The following is a 15,611-nucleotide window of genomic DNA, read 5'->3' as shown; positions in this document are numbered from 1 at the left end:
TTGAAGTAACGAAAGCGAATTTTTCTTGCAAGTCTTAGGGAAAAATTGCTGTATTCTGCTCATCACCCCAGACAAATGGTATGCTGAAGAAATCAGATTTCTCGTGTCTAGTTTTAAGTGATTTATTATGAAAGCCAAGACAGAATAAACAAGTTGTCCAGTCATTTGTATGTTAGGATAATTTGCAACATCTCTGAGGGCTGTCTGACAAATTTAGGACATGTCTGTATTTTGTGTTGGCATAGCTGTGTGTGCAGATCCACCTAGTGGAGGTACAGCAGAAACGACAAGAACTTTATTTTCCGAGTTTTACCCTTTTCCCTTTTGTGCTAGCTTAACTAAAGGGTCTCTTCTGCTGGCAAAAGTTTGGGTTTGACTGGCACAGCAGTAGTAGCTGCAAGGTGCAGCAACTTTAATATTCCTCACGAAAGCATGCATGCTTATAGAACTTGGTAAACTAGTTCAAAATTTAGGCTAGGATAATTGCATCTGTCAAGAATACGAAATGAACTTGGTTACTGCCATTTGCAATTTAAAGCAAATTACATTCAGGATGCACAGTCTGAAAAATGTTTTCACATTTATCTTCTCTCTACAGGAATGAGCTGGAACGCCAGTTTCTGGAGCTGTTGCAGTTCAATATTAATGTTCCCTCCAGTGTTTATGCCAAGTATTATTTTGATTTGCGCTCCTTGGCAGAAGCAAATAATCTGAGTTTTCCTTTGGAGCCCCTCAGCAGGGATAGGGCATATAAACTTGAGGTAAGGCAATTTCTTTTTATATTGCCCAGAACTGAATATATATGGTCATTTGGAATTTTTGGAGAGTTTCTCCCTTCCCAACCCATCTCTTCCCAAATATTCCCATGTAATGTTAGAATGTGCTCAATATCCATAACTGATTTTTTTACCTTGTCCTTTAGGTATTCATGGGTCTGGAAACACCTTTTTGGCCCAACTTACTTCATATCTTGTCTTGCTTTTCATTTCTTTCCATTCTAATTGTCTACATTGACCTCGTGAAAAAACCCGCAATTTTTACAATAACTCTACTCACAGTTTGGTTCTGTTTATTCTTAAGATTGACTGTGCAGGACAGAGTATTAAAAAGTTTTGCTAAAAATTAGTGTTCTTTGTGCTTGTTACCTGCTATGCTGCATTTCACGTGAATCCAAGTCTGTTGTCTCAGCAGTGTTTTTCTCAGTAATAAGACAGAAATAAGCACACATCATTAGGAGACCTGAATACACCAAGAGCATAAACCACTATGTCAGATGTACCTGTGAAATTCAGGGCATTGTGAATTCTTACATACATTGGAGGAATTTTAAATCATCAGGCAATTGTGGGTACTTTGAAAGCTGGAATCTTTTTTCTTGAGCATTCTAGGTCAGATTTTTCAAAAATGCTTGTTATTGCATGAATATGTACACATTTTTTTCAAAGTTTGAAATCTGCCACTAGCTACTAACTGCCTTTAGCACTGGATGTTTTAATTAGATAATAGTTTTGCACTATAGGTTCTATGGCTATGCATTAACATCAGCATTGCATGTTTTGAAACTCTCAGTGCTCCTGTAAAACAGTTTTTGTTGGAGGGAAATGATGCATGGGAAGACTTATTAACTTGTTTGCAGCTTGTAATGGGAACAGAGGTGGAAGAAAGAATTAAAGCAGATTTCACTAAATTGGAATATCTTTCTCTATTTCTAAATATTCCCTTCAAATTTCTCAAATAGCTCCAATAAGAATGTAAGTTAATTCTGTATATGAAGTGAGGTGTAAATTTGCATCAGATTTTATTTGTGTTAAAGAATCATAATAATAACATATGAAAAATCATTGGGACTTACGTCAAAGGAAGTGGTGTGCTAAGTTATTAGATGTTAGGTTTTGATAATTATCACCTTCACATGCATTTGCAATTAAATATGTTTCTTTTTGAAGAGAATCTAGTACACAGCATTTCTGAAACCTGTCAGTGAGTTACAAGTACAGGTAATGAAGATTACTCCTAAAACTTTCGAAGAAAATAGAATAGCAGTAAATAAGAAGAGAATACTGGTGGTTTTTCTGGACTAATTAAAGAGAATGCATATTTAAGAAGAAGTAATTGAATATTTTTGAATTAAGTCCACGCTATTAAAAATTCTGCCAAGGTGAAGGTGGTTTGTGCTGCTAGCTCAAGGCAGCTCTGAAGTAAGCTTGCTAGCCAAAGGGGATGGCTTCAGGTAAGAGGAAGAGTCTCCGCTGTGGGACTTCACCTGGTCTGCCAGCTCCTTACCTTTCTTCTGTGGTCAGAAGGAAGGGAACTGCCTTGTTCCCTGGTGATGTTGGATGTCTTTTGTGTACCCTTGAAAGAGTTGACAGCATAATGTATAGCCTAATTCCTTGGGCACAGTTCCGTATAGCTTGCCAGGAGTTATCAGAATGCGTCTGCAACAATTTTCAAGGGCTATTATGCTTTTCAGCCCAGAGTTCTCTACTTCTGAAACTAAGAGAAAAACTGCAGTCTATGATTAAAGACAACAGACTGATAGCAAATGCAGTGAAATGATTTGCCATGTCTGGTAAATTGAAAAGACTTTGCTTAGTTGTGAGATTTCAAGCAACTTATTTACTGGCATTGATATGATTGCATTTTACAGTCATGTTCAGTATCTGAAGCAGAAGCATTAGGTCTTTCATGGTAGAATCTGTGTTGCTATTTTTGCAAATACCAAGAAGTTGACCTAGCAGTGACAAAAAAAAAAAAAAAAATTCCAAAAGAAGCCGGAGGACAAGGCTACTGATAACTGTTCCTTGTCAAACGGAAATGCTGGACAAGATCCATCCGATTGGAAATGCTAAGAGAGGTTATAACGCTTTTTAAAACAAATAGTTCTTTCTGGAGCTTTTGTAGGGGATGTTTTGCCTTGTTTAATGTTCCCACAACTGATACAAAGAAGCAGCTTTGTCTTTTCAATGATAAAGTGAAAGTAATGTGGCCTGAAAGCATCCTGAATTTGTGGTATCAGTCCACCTAGTAATCAGGAAACATTTTAATGACATTTTAATAACTCCCCCTTCTCCCCTTCCACATTGTATGAAATCTTTCAAGTTAAAAACAGCAAATAATCTTTAATTAAATCATTGAGCCTACCTGTCAGTGCTCCTTGTTCAGAACAGCATATTTTGTACTCTGTTTTCTCCTTCCTTCTAATTGTGTCAAATGTCAAGGCTTCCTTTTCTTCTCCTGAGAAATTAGTTTCTAACAAGAAGTTTCTGCCAAGAAGATTGTCAGATATCCAACCTTAATCCACTATTTTGTAATTTCCTACTCTTGCACCTGTTTTTTCTCCCACGTACTGAGATAGATATGAGTCAGATTCTGCTCTTCTGATAAGTCCGCAAAACATACCTACCCTATTTCTGCTTGTGATCTTGGCACTTTACTCATTTCCAGACTAGATTCTGTAAGAGCATTTTTTAGTGCACTCTCAACTGAATGGACTGTGTGTTGTCTCAGCTTTTTAGTATTGGGATAGTGTTTGAGGAAGATCTCTTTCAACTACTGTGTGCTGTATTATCTTGACCCTAAAGAGGTAGTATTCCATAGATGAAACAGAGTAAAAAGAGGAGAGAAAATTGTAAGGTATGAATTGAGAAGTGTCATTCTACTCTCTGGCTTCCCATTTTTGCAGTGATTGACGGCAGACTTGCATGTCCTGTGTGCTCAGAACCTTGTAGCTAAAAAGCAAAACTTCTGTGACTCCTTTTGTCAATAGTGACCTGATGATTCTTCTTTTCATTTTCCATGCATTCAGGAGTACCTCCGTCATCACAGCTTTCAGTCATCTGCTTTTTTACATATTCTGACTCTCCCTACATTCTCTCTGGTTTGCCCATTTTGGAGAGTATTGCAGCACTCAAGGCTGAGTGCATTTGTGCATTTCCAGTGGTCAATCTGTAGCCAGCACTCCTGCTTTCCTGCTCTGCAGAGTGGTGTGCATACAGCCAAAATTTATCCTCTGCTGCTATTCTCCCCTGTCTCCTCATCCTCCCCCACCTTACCATTGATAAAAATCTCCTCCAGAGCCATGTAAAGTATCTAGATAAAGGAACAAAATTCCACCTGATTGCTGTTGCTGTTTTTTAATAATACTTTGTTTTAATTTCACGGGAAAAAAGATACTTTGCAACAGGCAGAAATTAGTTTTCTCTGGTGTTAGAAATAATAGATACATCAGATGACAGAGCAGTGTTGCAACCTATATGGATATATCTTAACTGACAGACAAAGTAAGTAATTGCAATTTTCCACTTTTGTCTTGTTTTCCCCTATGTTACAAGATACTTTAGTGAATTTTCAAATGTCTGTTTTGTAAATTATTTGCAAATTAATTGGCGCCATTAGATAAAGGATTGCTTTAAACTACAGTCAGTGTTTTACATCTATATGAATAATCACCAGGGACTGGAACTGCCAAATATTGAGTACCACTTCCAAGCAAAATTTTGTTTTGTCTGACCAAGTGCCAGAACAGGGATATTTTCCTATTGTACACGCAATTTTCTGGTGATTTTTATAGTGATTATCATTTCTATTTTATGCCTAAAAGAAGAGACTGGTTTGGCAACCAAAGGAAGCTGACCTCCACCTCAGCACATGCCACATCCTGGTATATTATTCTGTGATTCAAATGTTTTCATCCATTGGATTTTAAATCTGACTGAATTGCATAAACATTCCTAGTTCACTGAGTTCTTGGTTAAATTATATAAATTATTATTGAGCAATTTTAAGTGAATTAAGTTATGGTCTACAGAGCAACAAGAATAGTTGTGTTATTTTACTGTTTTTGTCATCTGCAGTAAGAAAGAAAACTATTCAAGAATGGCTATAGCAAAAGGAAATTTGGTTTCCAACTATATAGTAGCAGCTGGTTTCTTGGTGTTTTTTGTTTGTTTGTTCTTTTTTTGTTCTTTTTTTTAAACTTAATTTAGTCATGTTTTGTGACTGACTTATCGTAGAATTAGTTGAGCTTGCTCTCAGTGGCAGGAGCTGTGTGATTCTGCCATATCTGCTGCTGATCTTTGGAGGACAGTTGAGATTTTAGGACTCCTACGACTTGCTGTGCTGTTGAAGTAAAGGCTAAGAAAGAGAATGATGCACAGCGGAGTCAGACTGCTTATTTATATTGCCTTCTTTTATAATCAAACACTTGAACTGTTTTTATTTGTACGGTACTTTTTGTTAAACATCCCATCTTAAGATACCACTTAAAAACATTCCTGAGTAAACAGAAATATGTTCATCTCATTTTCTGAGTTGACCTTGAGCACTACTTGGAATGACCTTCCTCTGCAGCTTTGCGTGTTTAAATGTCAGAGATAACATCCTCACTCATGAAACCCATAGCCTGTCCCAACCATACGAATGCTTACAAGGTTGAGATATAAAAGGTACATAATAAAGATTTGTTTTAAACTTGGCTAAGAGCAATAGGAACGTAAAACATTAGCCTCAGTGTCATTTAGTAAGTCTCAACTTTTGAATAATCTTTGTCTCTTTCTTTAAAAGATATTCTTATGACATTTCTGTGTATCTTTAATGCAAATAAAATAATTCTGAATCTGAGTGACACTTCAGCACCTCGTAAGACAGCAGCTTGCATAGGAGTCACCATCTCCTGCAGGTTCTTCAGAAATGGAGGCAAACATCACCCCTATTAGCAAAGCAGGGCGAGTCATCTGGACAGGCTGCACATCTCTAAAGGAAATATAAGCCATCCTCTTCCTGAACTGTCCAGATATAATTTCTATGAACATTTCTACAGTTCGTTGAAAGTGAAGTACTCTGTGTTACTTGTCAGCTGTTTTGACTGGGTTTGCCACAGGCAGTAAAGAAAAGGGTTGGAAGATGCTAGCTGAGTCCTTCAAAAGTGAGTATGATGGGCAGTGCAGTGGCAGCGTGTTGATTAACATAAGGTTAATGAAACGAGTAAGATTTGGGAACAAGTTCTTCACATGTTTGATTTCACTAAGTGCCATTTTGTAATTTTACCTATGTGTAGAAACCTACATTGTACAGTTGTGGCCAACGCAATTGAGATTTCTTCCTTTTGTGTTACAGGCCATTTCCCGCTTGTGTGAAGATAAATACAAGGACTTCAGGAAATCTGCAAAGAAACGGTCAGTCAGTGCTGACAATCTGACTGTGGTTAGATGGTCTCCTGCTATTATCTCCTAACAGAGGAGACTGGAATATTCCTACGGACGTACTGTTTCATCCATCCAGTTTTTTGGGGGTGGGTGGGGGGGGAGGGAGAGGAGAGAAAAAGACTTCTGTTTTTTTGTTTTTTTTTTAAATCTGTCAAGCTGCCTTTACAGTGCCTCCCCATTGTGTAGCACACGAGTAAAGTACCTAGCGGGAGCTGAAGTGGAGAAGCCAGTGTTTGGGAGAGAAGATGGGTGACAATTTCTTCCTCACTTTCACTAACACCTTTAGTCTTTCTATGAGGAAACAGCAAATCGGGTGCTTGGAAGTAGAAACAAAAAATGAAGTAGAGGCAGAAAAACTATTTCAGAACTGTGCCATTTTTCAATGTGCTGTGCTTTTGAAGAGAAACGACAGCATGAAAATGAACCACATAGTCAGATGACTGTGCACTAGAGGAGTGACGTTCAGAGAGTTCCATCTTAAAGGTTTCTCTTAATATCTTTCTTAATTTTTATTTTCCATTCCTCATTGCTGCTTCCCAGGAAAAATTCTTCCCCTTGCACAGCAGCAAATACCAAGTCTGTATTTACAGTAGCACAAACCCCTGAATAAATAGTGTTGTTTTTTTTTCACTGCACTTTTCTCTGTAAGCTGTTATTAGCATTATTCTTCATAATTATTATGCATATGTTATATTTCTCTTATGCCTTCTATTGTATTTCAAAAGAGAGAACTTGACCATAGTGCTGAACCAAAAGTGTGTACAGGGATCAGAAGATGGTTCATAATTCCATGATGTGTTTTATTTATAGTATACTTGGGTGCGTGTGCCTTCCTAAGTTCTTGGAATCAATTATTTTTCCTTAGTACAAAGATACAGTTGTTAATGTATTCAGATGATGATAGTTATAAGACTTGGGCCAAATATCTGAAATTTGCAACAGGTCTTGTGATCCTTTTTGCAGATTTTCATAGCATTAGAAGTTTAGCAGAATTCATTTAGAGACAGATTTGTTTTGTATGGCCTAGACTAGTTCATTCATTCACCTCCAGGTCCATTGTTGCAAGCAATATTCTCAATTTGTATGTGTTTACTTTAAAACAAAGTAAGTCTGTTTGTATAAAATAAAAAATAATTTTATAAGTTTCACTGAGAAGGTCTACAGAAGAGCAGAATACACATTTTAACAAGGTACTTCTCACAAGCAGATTTGGTTTTGAAGCTAAAATACAAACTCTTATATTTTTTTCAGTGTGAGCACTTATAGAAATTAAAAATAACCAAACCGTGAACAAAATGTTCAACTCTAATTATTAAGCTCTTCTGTTGTTGTTACTAGTTCCTTCCTACCGTGGCTGTTGCCCCCTTGGGCAATAAGAACTTTATTTTTATTTTTATTTTTATTTTTATTTTTTTGATTTTTATTTTTTTGCATAGTTTAGAAAGATACGGTTGAAAATTCTCAGTTCCCTGAAATTCTTTCTTTGTGACTGTCACTGAAGTGAGTGGCAGCAGACTTCCCTGATATATGCACTACTGTGGTAAACTGTAAAGATTCCTTATTTGTTTTCATTAAGCCCTATGGGCTTGTAGCAAACCTAGAGGCCCTGAGAAGCACCCTTTGCTTCAGTGCAGTGCGGATCGGATGCCTCCAGGTGGAGAGGCACTAGCAGGATTCAAGTAGTGATACCAAACAGTTTCTGTTAACCTTCTAATGTGATTTGCGTGGTTTGTGACATGAAGGTTTTGTCCGTAAATTCTCCTGATGTCCTTTGGGCCTTGAAAATATCTAATTCTCATCATTGTTGTGCCAATGCATCGGAACTGTGAGTCTCCAAGTCCATTTTTCCCTTGAACGTGGAATGTAAGGAAAGTATAACAATACAAATGCCAATCAAAGCATTTGCAACCTCTTTACAGATGATATCAAAAGGAACATTTTCAAAGCATTTGAAATTCATCCTTTCTAAGCATAAATTTAGGCTTTAGAATATGTAAAATATTTTGATTTATCAACACTTTGCTAAACTATTTTCCATTTAACTTGATATCAGGAATATTGGTTTTATCCATTTCTGGGCGATAGATATATGAACTTTGGATTATGTAAAGATCTCAATGCATCTTCTATAATTTTTGTGAAGTTTATTAAACTACTTTAAAGATTGTATAGTCTATTTATTGTATGTATGTACATACAGTCTGATACTTTAAAAAGTGGATTCCGTAAAACCTGGCTCAGTCTTGTTTAGACTATTGAATATCGTTTTAGCCTTGTGCACTGGACTCTACCTCTGTATAGGAGAATTTTCCATATTCTTAATTAGTCCTGATTCTGTGATTAACTTGGTTATGTTTCTTGCACTAAGAATTAAAAAAAAATCTGCTGTAAGTGTGGATTTTTTCTTTAAGTTTTGCCATATGAATCCTCTACATTTAAATGGACATTTCTTTCCCTCGTGATTATAAAACAATTCTTTGCTTTTCCTCCTGGTTTGTTCCAACTTTGCCAAAAAAAAACCAACCAGTACCTGTCAGGAAATCTGAATAAGTGTCTTTTGTTTGCAAGGTATTCTATACCATGTAATTAAAAAATGAATTCTTATTTAGGATTATGTTGTGTTTAGTGGAGTTTTTTAAGCGTTACTATATGGAAAATGCCATTGCAAGATTAGAGAGTCACCCAGGGCTTGAGAAGGGAGGTGAACCAGACAGCGTTTTCATTGACAGCACAAGTAAATTTGGTTTTCGTTTCAGAACCCAAAACAAAATTTGCTGTAAATGTTTTCTGGATGAAGGTTTTCACTATTGCTTTGGTCACCAGCTCAGAAACAAAAAGGTGTAGGTGACGTAATAAACCTGTCCCTTCAAGTGTCATTGTCTTAATGAGTTATTTTCCTGTGTTGAGCCAGTGGGGCACTGGGTTTGTTGCTTATGCATTGATAATTGGATAAATGTTTGAAAAAAGTTTCTTCTAAGAGTTGTGTTTTTTTCATGCATCCCTCTGCAGACTTGAGATGTTTCCCTAATTCCTTTCTCCGTTTGAAGACTTATTTATATTTCATTTTATGTTTATTTTTTTCTTGTCAGCTGTATATTTCATTCTGATGGACACTTTTGAGACTAATAATGTTGGAGTCGTGATAAAGTGCAGATAAAAGAAAAACGACAAGAAACATTTTCCCCTTTAATAAGCCCTATCAGTCTTTTGAATGATGCACATTTTCTCTTACTAAAAAGATGCAAAATCCAATAGCAGGGTAATGGAATCCTTTTCAATAATTATATTTTTTTAATTTGCTTTTCAGTCTTTTTGTGAGAGGAAAATATCAGCATGTGTAGCTTTATAGTTACATTTACCTTATAGTAGTTAGCTGAGTTTATCACATAAAGTAAATGTGTGATGGGAGACCTGTTTAAGTGTTTTTGAAGTCTTAGTTCAGGCTTTGTTTTTTATTTAACACCTCTTTCTCTGTTTCCCAACTTTGTTAATGCTGCAAACTTTAGATACAAACTAAAGGTTAGAAGGAGCAAAAGTCTCATCAGAAAAGAGTGACAGTGTATTGGTGGCAGATGACAAAGTGACATCTGGGAGTGTTGGCTGTATGTAAAAATAGCAGTCTGTGGGAGGGGACAGAGGAATTGAAATGACAGAACAGAAAAAAACAAAGCTTTAGCAGCTGAAGCAACAAATTATTTACAGCAATCCTTTGCTGATAATGAGCACTGCATTTTCCTTTGACATGTTTAAATTACTAATTAGAATGCTGCCCATCCGTTGCAGACTCATGTGGCGCTCTGTTTCTCTGAGGCATGTATAAAGAATTTACTCAACCTGGCTTTTAGCACTTTCTCACTACTGTTTCAAACATGCTTCTGTAATCTGACTTTTATTTTTTTTTTAATTTGAATCCATAGTTCTTGAAAATATCTACCTACCTCTGCAGTGGAGTGCCCGTTTGGTATCTCTAACATGTTCTGAGAAAACAATGCAAATCTGAACACTTATCTCTGTGACTGTGACCCAGACCTATAAAGAAATGTTAGTAGCTACATCTAAAGTGTGCAGCAAGTATCTTTCTGCTGTTTGCTTTTTCTCTTTGCCAGCTGAACTGCATCTTGAGGAAACCACAGAACTGGTGAGAGTTGGAGTTGCCTTAGTTTACAGGTACTGATGGAAGATACGTAACTGCTGATAAGAGAAAATGCTTTAAAAAAGGAAACAAGAATAATAAGAAGAGCCGCTGATGATAATGATAATTTTGTTGTATATGAACCTGCTTTTCTTAGTCCTCTTTTAAGAATCTCCAAGAAGTGACTGGTAAATCCCAGAAACACAGTTTGAAAAGTAAAGCCAAGAAAGCAACGCTTGGCTTTACTTCTCTTGTCTGGGCTTTAGGTCATCAGGTACTTCCCAATAAAAAAAAAAGAATGGGCAGGAAGGCACTTTTAGGAAAGGCAATTGGCAAAGTGGTATTATTACGCTGTTCCTCTTGCATTTCTTTTCGAATGATTAGTCTGATGCAGTTTGATGTAAAGGAGGGTGGCTTTTTCTGTGGGTGCCTGTTACACCATATGTAATATGCTTCAGCATTTTGGGGGCAACTTTAAGCTGCTTTTTAGTTGGGAATACTCTGGTGACGACATGCTAAGCACACTGCTTGCTCTGGTGATAGGTGACCACGCACTTACATTTCCCATATGAGTTGTCCAATATCTCTGTGAAGACTTTGTAAAGTTCACTCAATGCACTGGGCAAAATGAACTGTGAAGATGTTGATGGTTTCCGCAGATTGAGAGCAACAATTAACAACAAAGTGTCAAAATTGTTGAACTTTCTGGCTTAATCAGTGAACGACACAGTTCCAGAACATCTTTTTTGGAGTGCTATGGTAAGTAAAGCAATAAAATTTTATAGGTAACCTTGCACTTGTCCCCTTGGAAGTGGCAGTGAAGCACCTGCTTCAAAAGTGTACAAAGATGTAGGTAATATGGCTTGCTGTCCTCAACGAGGCGTTAGAATAAAAGATCTCATTTGTGTAAGAGATTCTGTGGCACACTTCGAGTCTAAAGCTAATTCTTCTCTGTGTGCCCCTTTATCTTAAATATTAGTACAAGTTATTCTGTATGTAAACAGCATGTTGGCAACTGGCAGCTGTAATATACTTGCTGCCTTCTATTTAAATGATACTGATGATCCTGTGATCATACACTTGTGTTTCATGTCTTTCAGGCACACTAAGTATTCTTCTGTAGAAACCAGAGGGGTCAAAAAGGTGGAAGTTGGGATGCTATAAAGGTTAAAAAGAAAAATTAGGTGTATGGGTAGTTTAATATAAGGAAATAAGAGGGTAAATTTATTTGCATCTCCTGCAATGCTAATAAATAAGGATGTTAGTGATGCTTTGAGTAGCTTGACGATGATAGATTTCTTGGAGAAGCAGATTGAGGGGTACAGCTGTTTCCTTTAAAGCGCACTGGATGTGCAGATTGTATTGCCATAAATCATAGAAGGAGGAAGACTACATTGTACTGAGCAACATCTGAAAGTCTTGAATATCCTGCATTAGAATTGCAGTATTTACCTCAGTGTCAGTGTTGACTTGCAGTCTGCAGTTTTTCTATTTCAGACGTGTTTAATTTCAGATGTAAAATGAATTCTTGGCAATTTCATTGCGTGCGGGCAGCTGTTTTTGGTATTAACTGCATTAGATGGAGAGTTTTTATAGTATCTGGTAATATAAAAAGCATTATTTAAAGTGTCATCTGAACCTGTTTGCTCTCCTGAAGAGAGCGTTTGTCTGGGCTCTTCAGCTTGCTATGAGTAAGTAAACAGTGATGCAAGAGCCTGTTTTTTGGAACCGTCCCCTCTGTGTTGTATCGTGAATCACAGAACCACGGGTCTGAGTCCATGTGCTCCAGCCTCCACTCACACAGGGTTCCCCAGAGCACATTAGCCAGGCCTACTTCCAGGTGGCTTTTGAAGAGCTCTGGGGAAGGAGAGCACAGCCTCGGGGCCAGTGCTCCATCACGTGTGCAACGCAGAAGAAAAGAAGAGGGAAGCGCATTTTTTACAAATTACTGTTTTTACAGGAGAAGATAACTGGAGCTTTAATTTCTTCAGCAGACTCCTATTGGCTTGTTTTCAGTGTTTTCATAAAATGTGCCTGAAAACAAGTGTGGTGGTGTGCGTTTTCCTGAGTGCTGTCCCTCAGGATTTGCACAGGACCCCCCCAAACCACTTTTTAAGGCTTGAGGTGCCCTCATGACATCGGGCTGCAGCACAGAGCTGTGCCAGGTGATGGGGGTGAGGCGTGGGGCTGAGGCCGGACTGCATCATTGGGCACATCACAGGGCAGGCCTGGAGTCACAGCTGTTTGACCGTCGTGTTGCAGAGACCCCGCTGTTCCCCACGGTGTGTGGCAGCTCTTGATGTGCCCACAGACCTGTGGATGGGTTGTGATGGTTTCACACAGGCCAGGTCTGCCCTCCAGTAGTTGTGTCTGCACTAGCAGCACTGCCAGATTGCTGCTAACCGAATGTGGATATTACAGCAGGAATTATGAAACCTTTTTTGCAGCATGTACAGTGGTTTTGGCCTTGAACTGAAGCAGCATAAGGCCAGCAGCAAGGCTGAGCGGGCCCATGATTCCTTCACCAGCACTAGTGGAGCTGGAAACTCTAACTGGTGAATCAGACTGCACTGAAGGCAAGAAGAGCAAGAAGAGCACGTTAGTTGAAGTGCAGGTTGCTGTTCCCTGCTCTGAGCTTCTGGCAGTTTGGGGTGGGTGTTAATGCAGAGTGCTCTTCCCAGACACCACAGAAAGGGGTCTTGGGGGTTCTGCCATAAAGTACTAAATGGGACAAAGTGCTAAACAGCAAGTGAAAAGACCTCTAAGTCCCTGAGACTAAACCTGTCAGGAACGTGGTTATTTGCAGCAATTTTGAAGATCCAGCATTAAGCTGGATGTCAGTGCATGTCAGTGCAGAGCAGGTGGAAGAATGCACTTAGCAGTTCTGTTTTGTCAGTGCTGCCAGCATGAAGGCACCAGGCACTCTATGCATGCTCCATAGAGTGGTCACAGCACTGTGGCAGAAGGGTGGGCTGCATTTCATCCTCCCCGCCTAAATAGTCCTGAAGTAGGACTCCAGGTCAACCTTTGTTCCCACTAATGGCATGGCTTCCCTTACTGCCAAGTCTCCTTATTGCTTTCATTTGTCTCAGGGGTTGGCAAGACATTCTCACCAGTTGTCTTTTACTCTCTAAAACAGCAGAATAAATCCATGTTGCTCTTTTTGGATTATGGTAAAAATTTAAATGAGAGTCAGTACTGCACTCCTATTAATTTTACCAACACTGAGCGATGTGATATCTTTCTCTTTGAAATGAAAATCCTGCTTGATATAATACATTAAATGTGAATTCTATCACAATTTAACAGGAGAGTTTCTCCTGTCCTGCCCAGAGTGTTCAGAGTTCATTAGCAATGATTATCAACAAAGTTCTCTAGGAGAAAACAAAGCAGGAACAATGGAAATGGCAGATAGATGTGTACTGTGAAGCAGAGCTTTGAGGAGAACAACTTCGCCTCCTGAACTGATAATTTGTTTTTTCCCAATATTGTGGCAGTTGGCCTACACACAATTTGTTTAAGCCATTTTCTACACGTTAAACAAAAGGCTATTAGCAGGTCACTGATTAAGATCAAATGAAGACAGAGTGAAATCAAGACCAGGTTCAAAAACTCCTTTTTGCACTGTCCTTAAGTGCTGTGTGTACAGAAGTAATACAGTGATGCAAGAAATCTACTATTTTCCAACTAAGCGAAATACTAAATTATTTATTCATTATTTTTTAAAATGTAGCTGGAGATCAAAGACTCACATTGTGAAACAAAGTGATAAATGTCTTTTAGGCAAAAAACAAAACAAAACAAAAACTCATTTGGTAAAGGTTTTATTACATACAAGATAGAGCTTTTAGGTTCTTTAAAATCATATTTTTAAGATGTAGTTGAGATTTAAAAGAATGTACCTTTTGACTTTTGCAGAGAAATGCATTAAATTTGGAGAAGACATTTCTTCACGTGCAGACACCCCCGCTCAGTGCTGACTGCAGTGATTCCTGAGCTTTGAGTCATGTGTGAAATGGAGGGGAAAACATCACGTTTCTCTTTTCAACTCCCCTCTTTCACTTCTGTGCCCATGTAGTCTTTTTCCCATGGTGCCAATGCTGGGATTCTGTGCCTGCTTTCAGTGACCATGTACTTACATTCATCTGTCCATAGTGAAAAAAAGAGCAGTATCAGTGTTCAGTAACACAGACAACAATATGAGTTTTGTTTCCTAAAATGATCAGCCATGAAATACAAGAAAGTGTGATCTCTTATTTTAATTCCACTGTGGCTGCCTGTATGTTACATCTGATATGACGGATTTATTTACTGATATCCAGAACCAACACAATAGCCCCTTCTGCTCGGCCTGCTGAAAGCTATGATCTATTTGCTCCCTGCAGTGTTCGTGCTGAGAACGGATACTGTGTAAGTACTAAATTAAAAACATAGCCAGACAAAGAGATGCTTGATAATCTTATTAAGAAATCTCTTCCCCAGCTACTTTAACAATTTCCACAATATCAGCACACCATGCTTTAAAGTTATATGAAAAATCCCATTTGCAAACAATGTCCAAGCCATAGGAACAGGTGGCAGTCTGGCATCTTCAGCCATGCTGCCACAGTTCCCATCCTCACACCCTTGTGTGTTGCTGGGAGAGATCCCCTGTGGGTGTGTGCCAGGCAGGGCAGCCCACTCACTTATGCAGTCACCTGAATCCCTCTCCCACACCTTCTTGTCATCTAGGTGTGACAAGAGGTTGTGGATGCTCTGAAACCCTGGAGATGTTGAAGACCAGGTTGGATGGGGCCCTGGGCAACCTAATTGAGTACCAAATCTGGAGGTTTGTGGCCCTGCCTGAGGCTGGGGGGTTTGGAACTTGAGTTGGAATTCCTTGGGGTCCCTTCCAACCCAAGCCATTCTATGATTCTACGAGTGTTTTATAGTTACCGCTCCCCTTTTGTTGTGTTCTGGAAGATGGTGTGTGACCTCCACTGGTACAGGGGAAGAGTAGGTAGTAAGAAAAAAAGAACAAAATGTTCATCATGCTATTATCAAGGTGCAGCAAAGCAATCCCTGAAGGCCCATCTGATTGGAAATGTCCTTTCTCTTCCTTTTTGCCCACCCAAACAGGAAAATGTTTGGAGCTGTCTGAGCTGGGCACCAATGAGGCATGTCATCACTAGCCTGGATAAAAAATAGGAGTTCACAGGACTTTCCAAACCTTCAAATTTATATTTGCTCTATACAAAAATATAAGTGTAAAATTTGATGTCAAGTATCATGTTGAA

The 15,611-nt window shown here is 38.5% G+C and overlaps 1 long non-coding RNA gene across 1 annotated transcript; it reads left to right on the top strand.

Annotated features, from left to right (window-relative positions):
• The first annotated feature begins 561 nt into the window (after nt 1-561).
• LOC104911375 lies at nt 562-15,508 on the top strand. Its single transcript, XR_793882.3, has 3 exons — nt 562-761; nt 6,115-11,094; nt 14,254-15,508. It is a non-coding gene; the product is annotated as an uncharacterized LOC104911375 (long non-coding RNA).
• Nucleotides 15,509-15,611: the final 103 nt, after the last annotated feature.

The sequence above is a fragment of the Meleagris gallopavo genome, chromosome 6 (assembly GCF_000146605.3).
Source record: "Meleagris gallopavo isolate NT-WF06-2002-E0010 breed Aviagen turkey brand Nicholas breeding stock chromosome 6, Turkey_5.1, whole genome shotgun sequence".
NCBI lineage: Eukaryota > Metazoa > Chordata > Aves > Galliformes > Phasianidae > Meleagris > Meleagris gallopavo.
Note: the sequence above shows the minus strand (reverse complement) of the source record. Positions and strands in the feature narration are given on the sequence as shown.